The sequence below is a fragment of the Zosterops lateralis genome, assembly GCF_965231275.1.
Source record: "Zosterops lateralis genome assembly, chromosome: 27".
In the NCBI taxonomy this organism is placed as follows: Eukaryota; Metazoa; Chordata; class Aves; order Passeriformes; family Zosteropidae; genus Zosterops; species Zosterops lateralis.
The window spans coordinates 2,271,124-2,280,582 of record NC_139787.1 but is presented as its reverse complement, the minus strand read 5'-3'; positions in this window follow the sequence as shown (position 1 = coordinate 2,280,582).

Here is a 9,459-nt window from a genome sequence, read left to right as displayed (position 1 = left end):
AGACCCTTTTGGGGCACCCCCCCAGCCCAGGAGCCCCCCTGGGTGGGGTCGAGGTTGGGGTCGGGGCAGGATTTGGGGGAATTTATCACGTTTATTGTCCATTGAAATGACAAATGAGAAGGAAAACGCTGTCCCCAAAGTGTCACCTGGGCTGTCCCCGGCCTGTCCCCCCGGGCTGTCCCCAGCATGTCCCTGGGGTGCCTCCAGTGTGTCCCCAGTGTGTCCCCAGTGTGTCCCCAGTGTGTCCCCGCTTAGACCCCGGGCTGTCCCCAGTGTGTCCCCAGAGTGTCCCCAATGCGTTCCCAGTGTGTCCCCTGCATGTCACCTGGGCTGTCCCCCACCTGTCCCCCCGGCTGTCCCCAGTGTGTCACCCCGGGGGACCCCAGTGCATCCCCCTGGGCTGTCCCCAGCGTGTCCCCGGTGTCCCCCAGGCTGTCCCCGGTGTATCCCCCTCGTGTCACCAGCGTGTCCCCTGGACTGTCCCCTGCGTGTCACCCGGGCTGTCCCCAGTGTGTCCCCAGGGTGTCCCCCGGGCCGGTTCTTGGGATTTCCCCAAATCCCTGCGAGGGACAGAGGGACAGAGGCCACGGGCAGGGGACGGGGACGGGGACAGGAACAGGGACAGGGACAGTGACAGGGACAGGTCCCGATGGCCACGGGCAGGGTGGGTGAGCCGGGGACGAGGGGACACCCGTGTGTGGCTGTCCCCAGTGTCCCCGGTGTCCCCAGTGTCACTGTGGGTTCTCGTGGATGTCACCGCTGTCCCCTGGGTGGCATTTGGGGACCCGGCAGCTCCTCATGGGTCACCTGTGGGGTGGCATTTGGGGACACAGGTGCCATCCAGTGCCACCCCAGTGTCACCCCAGTGTCACAGCACGTTCTCGTGGATGTTACCACTGTCCCCTGGGTGGCCCTTGGGGACACGGCAGCTCCCTAAGGGGTGGCACTTGGGGACAGAGGGGCCACCTGGTGCCACCCCAGTGTCACTGCACGTTCTCATGGATGTCACCGCTGTCCCCTGGGTGACATTTGGGGACCGAGGTGCCACCCCCCAGTGGCACCCAGTGTCACATAGTGTCCCCCAGTGTCCCCCAGTGGCACCTGTTGCCACCCCAGTGTCACAGCACATTCCCGTGGATGTCACCAGTGTCCCCTGGGTGGCACTTGGGGATAGAGGCGCCACCTAGTGTCACCGCAGTGTCACAGCACGTTCTTGTGGATGTCACTGCTGTCCCCTGGGTGGCACTTGGGGACACTGGTGCCACCAAGTGCCACCCAGTGCCACCCCAGCGTCACTCCACATTCTCGTCGATGTCACCACTGTCCCCTGGGTGGCACTTGGGGACACAGAGCCACCCCCCAGTGCCACCCCAGTGTCCCCCAGTGCCACCTGTTGCCACCTCAGTGTCACTCCACGTTCCCGTGGATGTCACCGCTGTCCCCTGGGTGGCACTTGGGGACAGAGGTGCCACCCCCCGGTGTCACTCAGTGCCATCCAGTGTCACCGCGGTGTCACAGCACATTCTCATGGATGTCACCGCTGTCCCCCGGGTGGCAGTTGGGGAGAGAGGTGCCACCCGGTGTCACCGTGGTGTCACTGCACGTTCCCGTGGATGTCACTGCTGTCCCCTGGGTGGCCCTTGGGGACACAGCGCCACCCCCAAGTGCCACCTAGTGCCACCCCAGTGTCACAGCACGTTCCCGTGGATGTCACCGCTGTCCCTTGGGCGGCACTTGGGGACACAGCGCCACCCCCGGTGTCCCCGCGATGTCACAGCACGTTCTCGTGGATGTCACCAGTGTCCTCTGGGTGGCATCAGGGGACAGAGGTGCCACCCCCCGGTGCCACTCGGTGCCACCCGGTGTCCCCGCGGTGTCACAGCACGTTCTCGTAGTCGCCGCTGTCCCCCGGGTGCCACCGCGGTCCCCGCAGCTCCGCGTAGGTCACCTGGGGACCCTCGGGGGTGGCACTTGGGGACCCTGCGGGAGACATCGGTGTCACCCAGTGCCACCCGCGGGTGACACGGGCCTGTCCCCAGCCCCGCGCTCAGCCCCGGTGTACTGGTGGTATTTGGGGACCCGGTGTCACCCCCAGTGTCACCCACAATGTCACCTGGTGTCACCTGGTGTCACCCCTAGTGTCACCCAGTGCCACCCAGCGTCTGCCAGTGTCCCCCACAATGTCACCCCAGTGTCACCAGGTGTAACCTGGTGTCATCCAATTCCACCCAATCTCACCCAGTGTCACCCAATGTCACCCCCAGTGTCGCTCAGTGCCACCTCCAATGTCACAGCATGTTCCCATCGATGTCACTGCTGTCCCTTGGGGGTGGCATTTGGGGACCCAGTGCCACTCCTGGTGCCATCCAGTATCACCGAGTGTAACCCCCAGTGTCCCCCAGTGTCCCCCCGTGTCCCCCAGTGTCCCCTACTGTCACTCGATGTCACCCAGTGCCACCCAGTGTCACCCATTGTCACCCACAGTGTCACCCAGTCCCATCCCAGTGTCTCCCAGTGTCACTCAGTGCCACCCCCGGTGCCACCCCCGGTGCCCCCCCCGGTGCCCCCCCCGGTGTCCCTGTCCCCGTCACTCACCCGCTGTCCCCTGGGCGGGCACCACGTGGCTGTAGAGCACCTCCCCGTCCTCGGGGGGCACCGCGGGGACCCTGCGGGGACAGCGGGGACATCGGGGTGGCCTCACGGTGGCATTTGGGGACACGGGGACACCCCCGGGCCCCTCCCACACTCACCTGTCCTGGGGCGTCCTGGGGGCTGCGGGGACTGGGGGGACAATGGGGTGACAATGGGGTGACAATGGGGTGACAGTGTGGGGACAATAAGGGGGGACAATGAGGTGACAATGGGGATGACAACAAGACAACAGTGACAGCGACAGTGGGAGACAATGGGGTGACAATGACAGTGACAAAGGGGGCCAATGAGGGGACAATGGGAGGACATTGAAGTGACAATGGGGGTGACAATGGGAGGACAATGGGGAGTGACAAGAAGGTGCCAATGAGGGGACAATGGGGGTGACAAGGGGGAACAATGGGGTGACAATGGGGTGACAATGTGGGATGACAATGGTGGAGACAATGGGGGTGACAATGAGGGGACAATGGAGGTGACAAAGAGGGGGCAATGGGGGTGACAATGGGGGTGACAATGGGGGTGACAAGGGGGGACAATAGGGTGACAATGAGGGTGACAATGAGGTGACAATGGAGGGACAATGAGATGACAATGATGTCAGAGCCAGGGGACCACAAAATCCTCTCCCAGAAACCCCAAAAATGTCCCAGAATTTCCCCCCCCTCCAAAACCCCAAACCTTCCCAGGAGCCCCAAAACCCACAAAATTCCCCCCAAAAATTCTAAAATTCAAAAGTCTCAAAAAGTCCCAAAAATTCTGAAATCCCCAAATGTCTCAGAACCTCCAAAACCCCCCAGGACCCCCCAGGACCCCCAAACCCTCCCGGGATGTCCCCAGGAGCCCCCTGAGATGTCACCAAAATGTCCCCAAACTCCCCTCAGGACCCCCAGCCGAGGTCACCGTGGGCTCAGTTCAGGGTCCCTGGGTGTCAGCCCCATTGTCCCCAACACTGTGGGACCCTATTGTCACCCACCCTGGGGGGTCCCCATTGTCACCCCAGTGTCCCTATTGTCCACCCCGTGTCCCCATTGTCACCCCCAGTGTCCCCATTGTCACCCACCCCAGGTGTGTCCCCCCACAGCATCCCCATTGTCACCCACCCCGGGGGGTCCCCATCACCCCCTGTCCCCATTGTCCCCCCATGTCCCCATTGTCCTCAACACTGTGGGACCCCTGTCACTCCCGTGTCCCATTGTCACCCCCCCGGGTGTGTCCCCCACCAGTGTCCCCATTGTCACCCACCCCGAGGGGTCCCCATTGTCACTCCCATGTCCCCATTGTCCCCCATCCTGGGTATGTCCTCCCCAGTGTCCCCGTTGTCCCCAAGTCTGGGGACACCCCCATGTCCCCATTGTCACCCACCCCAGGTGTGTCCCCTCCACTCCCTTGTCCCCATTGTCACCGCCAGTGTCCCCATTGTCTCCCCCGTGTCCCCATTCCCCCCCATGTCCCCACTGTCCCCCCATGTCCCCACTGTCCCCCCATGTCCCCATTGTCTCCCCCGTGTCCCCATTGCCCCCCCATTGTCCCCAGTGTCACCCACCCCGGCGGTGGTGGCGGTACCAGCCCCCGGTGGCCGCCAGGATCAGGAGCAGGGACAGGACGGAGGCGCCAACGCCTGCGGCCACTGCTGGGGACAGAGGGGACACTTGGGGACACACCGTGACCTTGGGGGTGCCACCTGTGCCGTGTCCCCTCCGTGTCACCTCCAGGGACAAACTCTGCACACAGTGACCCCGAGTGATGCCACCTGTGTCGTGTCACTTCTGTGTCCCCTCTGTGTCACCTCCAGGGACAAATCCACCCACAGTGACATTGGTTGATGCCACCTGTGCCGTGTCCCCTCTGTGTCCCCTCTGTGTCACCTCCAGGGACAAACCCCACCCACAGTGACCCTGAGCGATGCCACCTGTGCCGTGTCCCCTCCGTGTCACCACCAGCGACAGAGCGGGGACAAACCCGGCTGTCCCACCCCCCTCCCTCCTCACAGTGTCCCCGAGTGACGTCACCTGCGTGGCGGTGTCCCCACGATGTCACCTCCAGGGCCAGCTCAGGGCTGAGTGCCTGGAACACGCGGTGCCCGTCCTGTCCCAGCTGGTTGGTGGCCACGCACTGGTAGGTGCCCGAATGTCCCACATCGATGTCCCCAAGCTCCAGGATGGGACCTTGGGCCACCTCCCGGCCATTGTGCAGCCAGGTGAAGGTGACAGGGGCTGAGCCCACCTGCACTGAGCAGCGCAGGGTCACGGGGTCACCTGTGTGCACCTGGTGTGACAGGGGACTGGGGGTGATGGTGGCATTGGCCACGGGCACTGTGGGGACACAGACAGGGATGGCACCTGGTGAGGTGACATCGGGGGTGGCATGGGTGGGGTCACCCTCACCCCGATTGTCCCCTCACCCAGGACAGTGACATTCAGGGGGACACTCTCGGCCACGCTGTCCCCATCGATGACCCGGCATTGGTAGTGGCCACTGTCATTGTCCCCAACGTGTGGCAGCTCCAGGCGGGGGCCGGTGCCCAGCGGTGTCCCCAAGTCCCCCCGGTGCCAGGTGAAGGACAGGGGACCTGTCCCCATGGCCACCGCACAGCTCAGCACCAGGCGGTCCCCCAGTGCCACCTGTCCCCCGGGGGGCTGCGCTGACAGGGACACCCCCGAGACCGGGACCCCTGCGGGAGAGGGGACACCAGGGGACAGTGAGGGACACCAGGGACAGTGAGGGACACAGGGGACAGTGAGGGACACCAGGGGACAGTGAGGGACACCAGGGGACAGTGAGGTCAGAGGTCAGGGGGACCCCAGTGAGGAAGAGGGGGCAGAGCTGGGGGGGCTCGGAAAGGGACCCCAGGGATGGATGGGGGAGTTCAGGGAGGGGGCACAGGGAGGGTGTGGGGACACAGGGAGGGGATGGGGGGACCTGGGGACAGGTGGGGGAGGCCGGAAAAGGATGAGGGGACCAGGGGAGGGACCAGGGAAGGGATGGGGGAACCCGAAGTGGGACTGGGGACGGGTTGGAGGGACCCGGGATGGGATGGGGGGATCTGAAGTGGGACCCAGGACAGGGATGGGGGACCCAGGACAGGGATGGGGGACCCGGGGAGGGACCCAGGAAGGGATGGGGGGGAGCCGGGTCACGGATGAGGGACCCAGGAAAGGACGGGAGGACCCAGGGAGGGACCCGAGCAGTGATGGGGAGACCCGGGGATGGTGCCAGGCAGGGCTGAGGGACCCAGGACAGGGATGGGAGACCCAGGCAGGGCTGGGGGACCCGGCGAGGGATCCAGGAAGGGATGGGGGAACCCTCAGAGAGATCCAGGAACGGAGGGAGAGATGGCGGCTGTGATGGGGGAACACGAGAAGGGAGTCGAGGAGGGCTGGAGACCCCGCGCAGGGCTGGGAGACCCTGAGAAGGACCCGGGAAAGGAGTGGGGGACCCAGGGTGGGATCCGAGAAGGGATGGAGGGACCCGGGATGGGATGGAAGGACCTGGGGAGGGACTCGAGCAGTGATGGAGGGACGCTGGAAAGGTGTCGGGGAAGGATGGGGAGAGCCGAGAGTGGTGTCAGGGAGGGCTGGGGGTACCCAGGAAGGGATGGGGGTCCCGGGAAGGATTGGGGGTGACACGGGAAACGCATCAGGGGGGGCTGGGGACCCCAGGCAGGGCTGAGTGTCCCCAGCCAGGACACCCGGTGGGGCTGTGGGGGCTCCCCGGCCCATCCCCGCACTCACTGCGCACGGTGATGTGGAGCTGGGCGCTGCTCTTCCGCACATCCCCACCATGAGAGTGCACCTGGCAGTGGTAATTCCCCGAGTGGGAGACCCCCACGGCGGGCACCAGGAGCTGCGGGGACCCCTGTGGGACCCCCAATAACCGCCCGTCCCGGTAGAAAAGGTACTGGAGGTGGGCCTGGGGCCGCAGGGGGCTGGGGGTGCTGAGGCAGCTGAGATTGAGGGGGGACCCCTCGGTGGGCTCGGGGGGACCCTCCAGCACTGGAACAGTGAAGAGCTCTGGGAAGGAGAGGGGAGGGGGATTTGTGACCCCGAGTCCATGGGGAGGGGCTGGGGGGGTGTCGGGGGGGTGGCAGTGGGGTCCTCACCGTGCACTGTCACTGTCACCTCCAGGGAGTCCGCCCACCACTCAAAGTAGTCCACCCAGCCCCGGCAGCTGTATTGGCCGCTGTGGTTCAGCCGCAGAGGGGACAGGGACAGCTTGGGGCCACCGTCGTGACCCCACATGTTCTTGTCCTCGTGGTAGAAGGACACGGAGGTGACCGACGTGTCCCGCCAGCCCCGGCAGGGCAGTGTCACCGTGTCCCCCTCCAGCAGTGGCCGCACTGGCACCTGCAGCACCAGCCAGTCTGTGGGGCACGGGGGACTCGATGTCACACCTCATGTCACCGGGACCCCCCATTGAGTGACACCCAGCGCACCAGGGGTCCCCAAATCCCAAAAGAGCATCACTTCACACAGACACCTGAAGATGTCCCCAGAGCAGGGGACGGGCTCTGGTGACACCACGAGGTGACCCATGGAGTGGAGCCCACCCAGAGCCCTCAGGGTCCCACAGGTGCCACCCTGGGGACACCCAAACCCCCCTCACCATGTGAGACTCTCACGGTGGGGCTGCGCCCAGTGCCAGGTCTGTAACACCGGTAGGTGCCACCCTCGGTGACAGTGACACCATTGAGTTCCTTTGGCTTCCATCGCCGCCCATCCTTGTACCAGGTGATGTCACCCGAGCCCCGACAGGTCAGTGTCACCCGGTCCCACCACACCGGTGGCATCCAGGGGGGCTCCACCAGGAGCTGGGTGGTCTGGGCGCCTGTGGGTGACAGGGGACACCAGCCTGCCAGGGCCAATGTGGGGCTGGGGACAGCGGGGTGGGGACATGGCATCCCCCGAGGACTCACCAGCAAGGCCGAAGGTCTGGGCTGGAAGGGAGAAGGGACAGGGCTGGGTGGGGGTGGCACTGCAGGGACAGCGACACCCGAGGGGGGGGGCGGGGTGTGGGGCTGTCCCCGAGCTGTCCCCGTGGGGACATCGCTTCTTGTGGGAAAGTGCTCGGGACAGTCCCCGGCAGGTCTGGAGAGGCTCCCAGGGGACAGCTCGGTGTCACAGCCGCCCACGTGACACTTTCGGGTGGCGCGGACGCCTCGGGGACGGGGACACTGCGGCCACCCCGGGCATGGGGACACTGTGGGGACACTGCGGCCACCCCGGGCATGGGGACACTATGGGGACACTATGGGGACACTATGGGGACACTGCGGCCACCCCGGGCATGGGGACACTGTGGGGACACTATGGGGACACCCCGTGCTGGCCCAGGTCACCCCCGCCGGCCCCACGGCCACATCCCCGCGGCCCTGTCCCCTCCCCACGGTCCCGTTCTGATGGCACCTGTCCCCATGGCCACACCCCGTGGTGACTGTCCCCTCGTCCCTGTGTCACTGTCCCCACAGCTGGCCCAGCCCCGAGGTGACAAACCCCAAATCCTCATCCACATCCCTGTCCCCAAATCCCTGTCCCCACATCCCTGTCCCCAAATCCTTGTCCCCACATTCCTGTCCCCATCCCTGTCTCCCATCCCTGTCCCCACATCCCTGTCCCCATCCCTGTCCCCACATCCCTGTCCCCATCCCTGTCTCCCATCCCTGTCCCCACATCCCTGTCCCCATCCCTGTCCCCAAATCCTTGTCCCCATCCCTGTCCCCATCCCTGTCCCCCCATCCCTGTCCCCACCACCCCGGTGACACTGAGGGGCCACTGGCTCTGTCCCCGCGGGCTCTGCTGGCCTTGGGGACACCAGGTGACTCCACACCCCCCTGCCCTGTGTCCCCTCCGGGTCACTCACCCCACAGGAGCAGTGTCACCATCGCGGCCATCCCCTGTCCCCGGCCACCCGGGCTAGCTGTCACCCTCTGCCAGGGCCACCCGGGCCGGCTGTCACCCCTGGCACGGCCACCTGTCCCCGGCCTGGTGGCTCTGGAGGTGAAAGGGGAAGGAAGAGAATTTACATCCCGTCCCCACGTGGTGGGGGCACAGCCCGGGGGTGGGTGGGGACAGCGGGGGACAGAGGGGGGACAGAGGGGGGACAGAGGGGGGACAGAGGGGGGACAGGCTGTGGGCAGGCTGGGGACAGGTTGGGGACAGAGGGGGGACAGGATTTGGGCAGGCTGGGGATAAGGCTGGGGGCAGGCTGGGGACAGCAGGGGACAAGGCTGGGGACAGCAGGGGGACAGGATTTGGGCAGGCTGGGGATAAGGCTGGGGACAGGCTGGGGACAGGATTTGGGCAGGCTGGGGACAGGCTGGGGACAGCAGGGGACAAGGCTGGGGACAGCAGGGGGACAGGCTGTGGGTAGGGTGGGGACAAGGCTGGGGACAAGGCTGGGGACAAGGCTGGGGACAAGCTTCGGGCAGGGGGGGACAAGTCTGGGGACAGCAGGTGGACAGGATTTGGGCAGGGTGGGGGATAAGGTTGAGGACAAGGTTGGGGACAAGGCTGGGGACGAGGATTGGGACAGGCTGGGGACAGGCTGGGGACAAGGCTGGGGACAAGGTGGGGGACAAGCTTTGGGCAGGGTGGGGGACAAGGCTGGGGACAGCAGGGGGACAGAATTTGGGCAGGGTGGGGGGCAAGGTTGAGGACAAGGTTGGGGACAGCAGGGGAAAAGGCTGGGGACAGGCTGGGGACAAGGCTGGGTGTCACACGGTGGGACATGGGGTTCTCAGGAGTGGGGGGCTCAGGGAGTTTGGGGTCCCAGGGCTCAGGGAGTCCCAGGGGAATGGGGGTCCCAGGG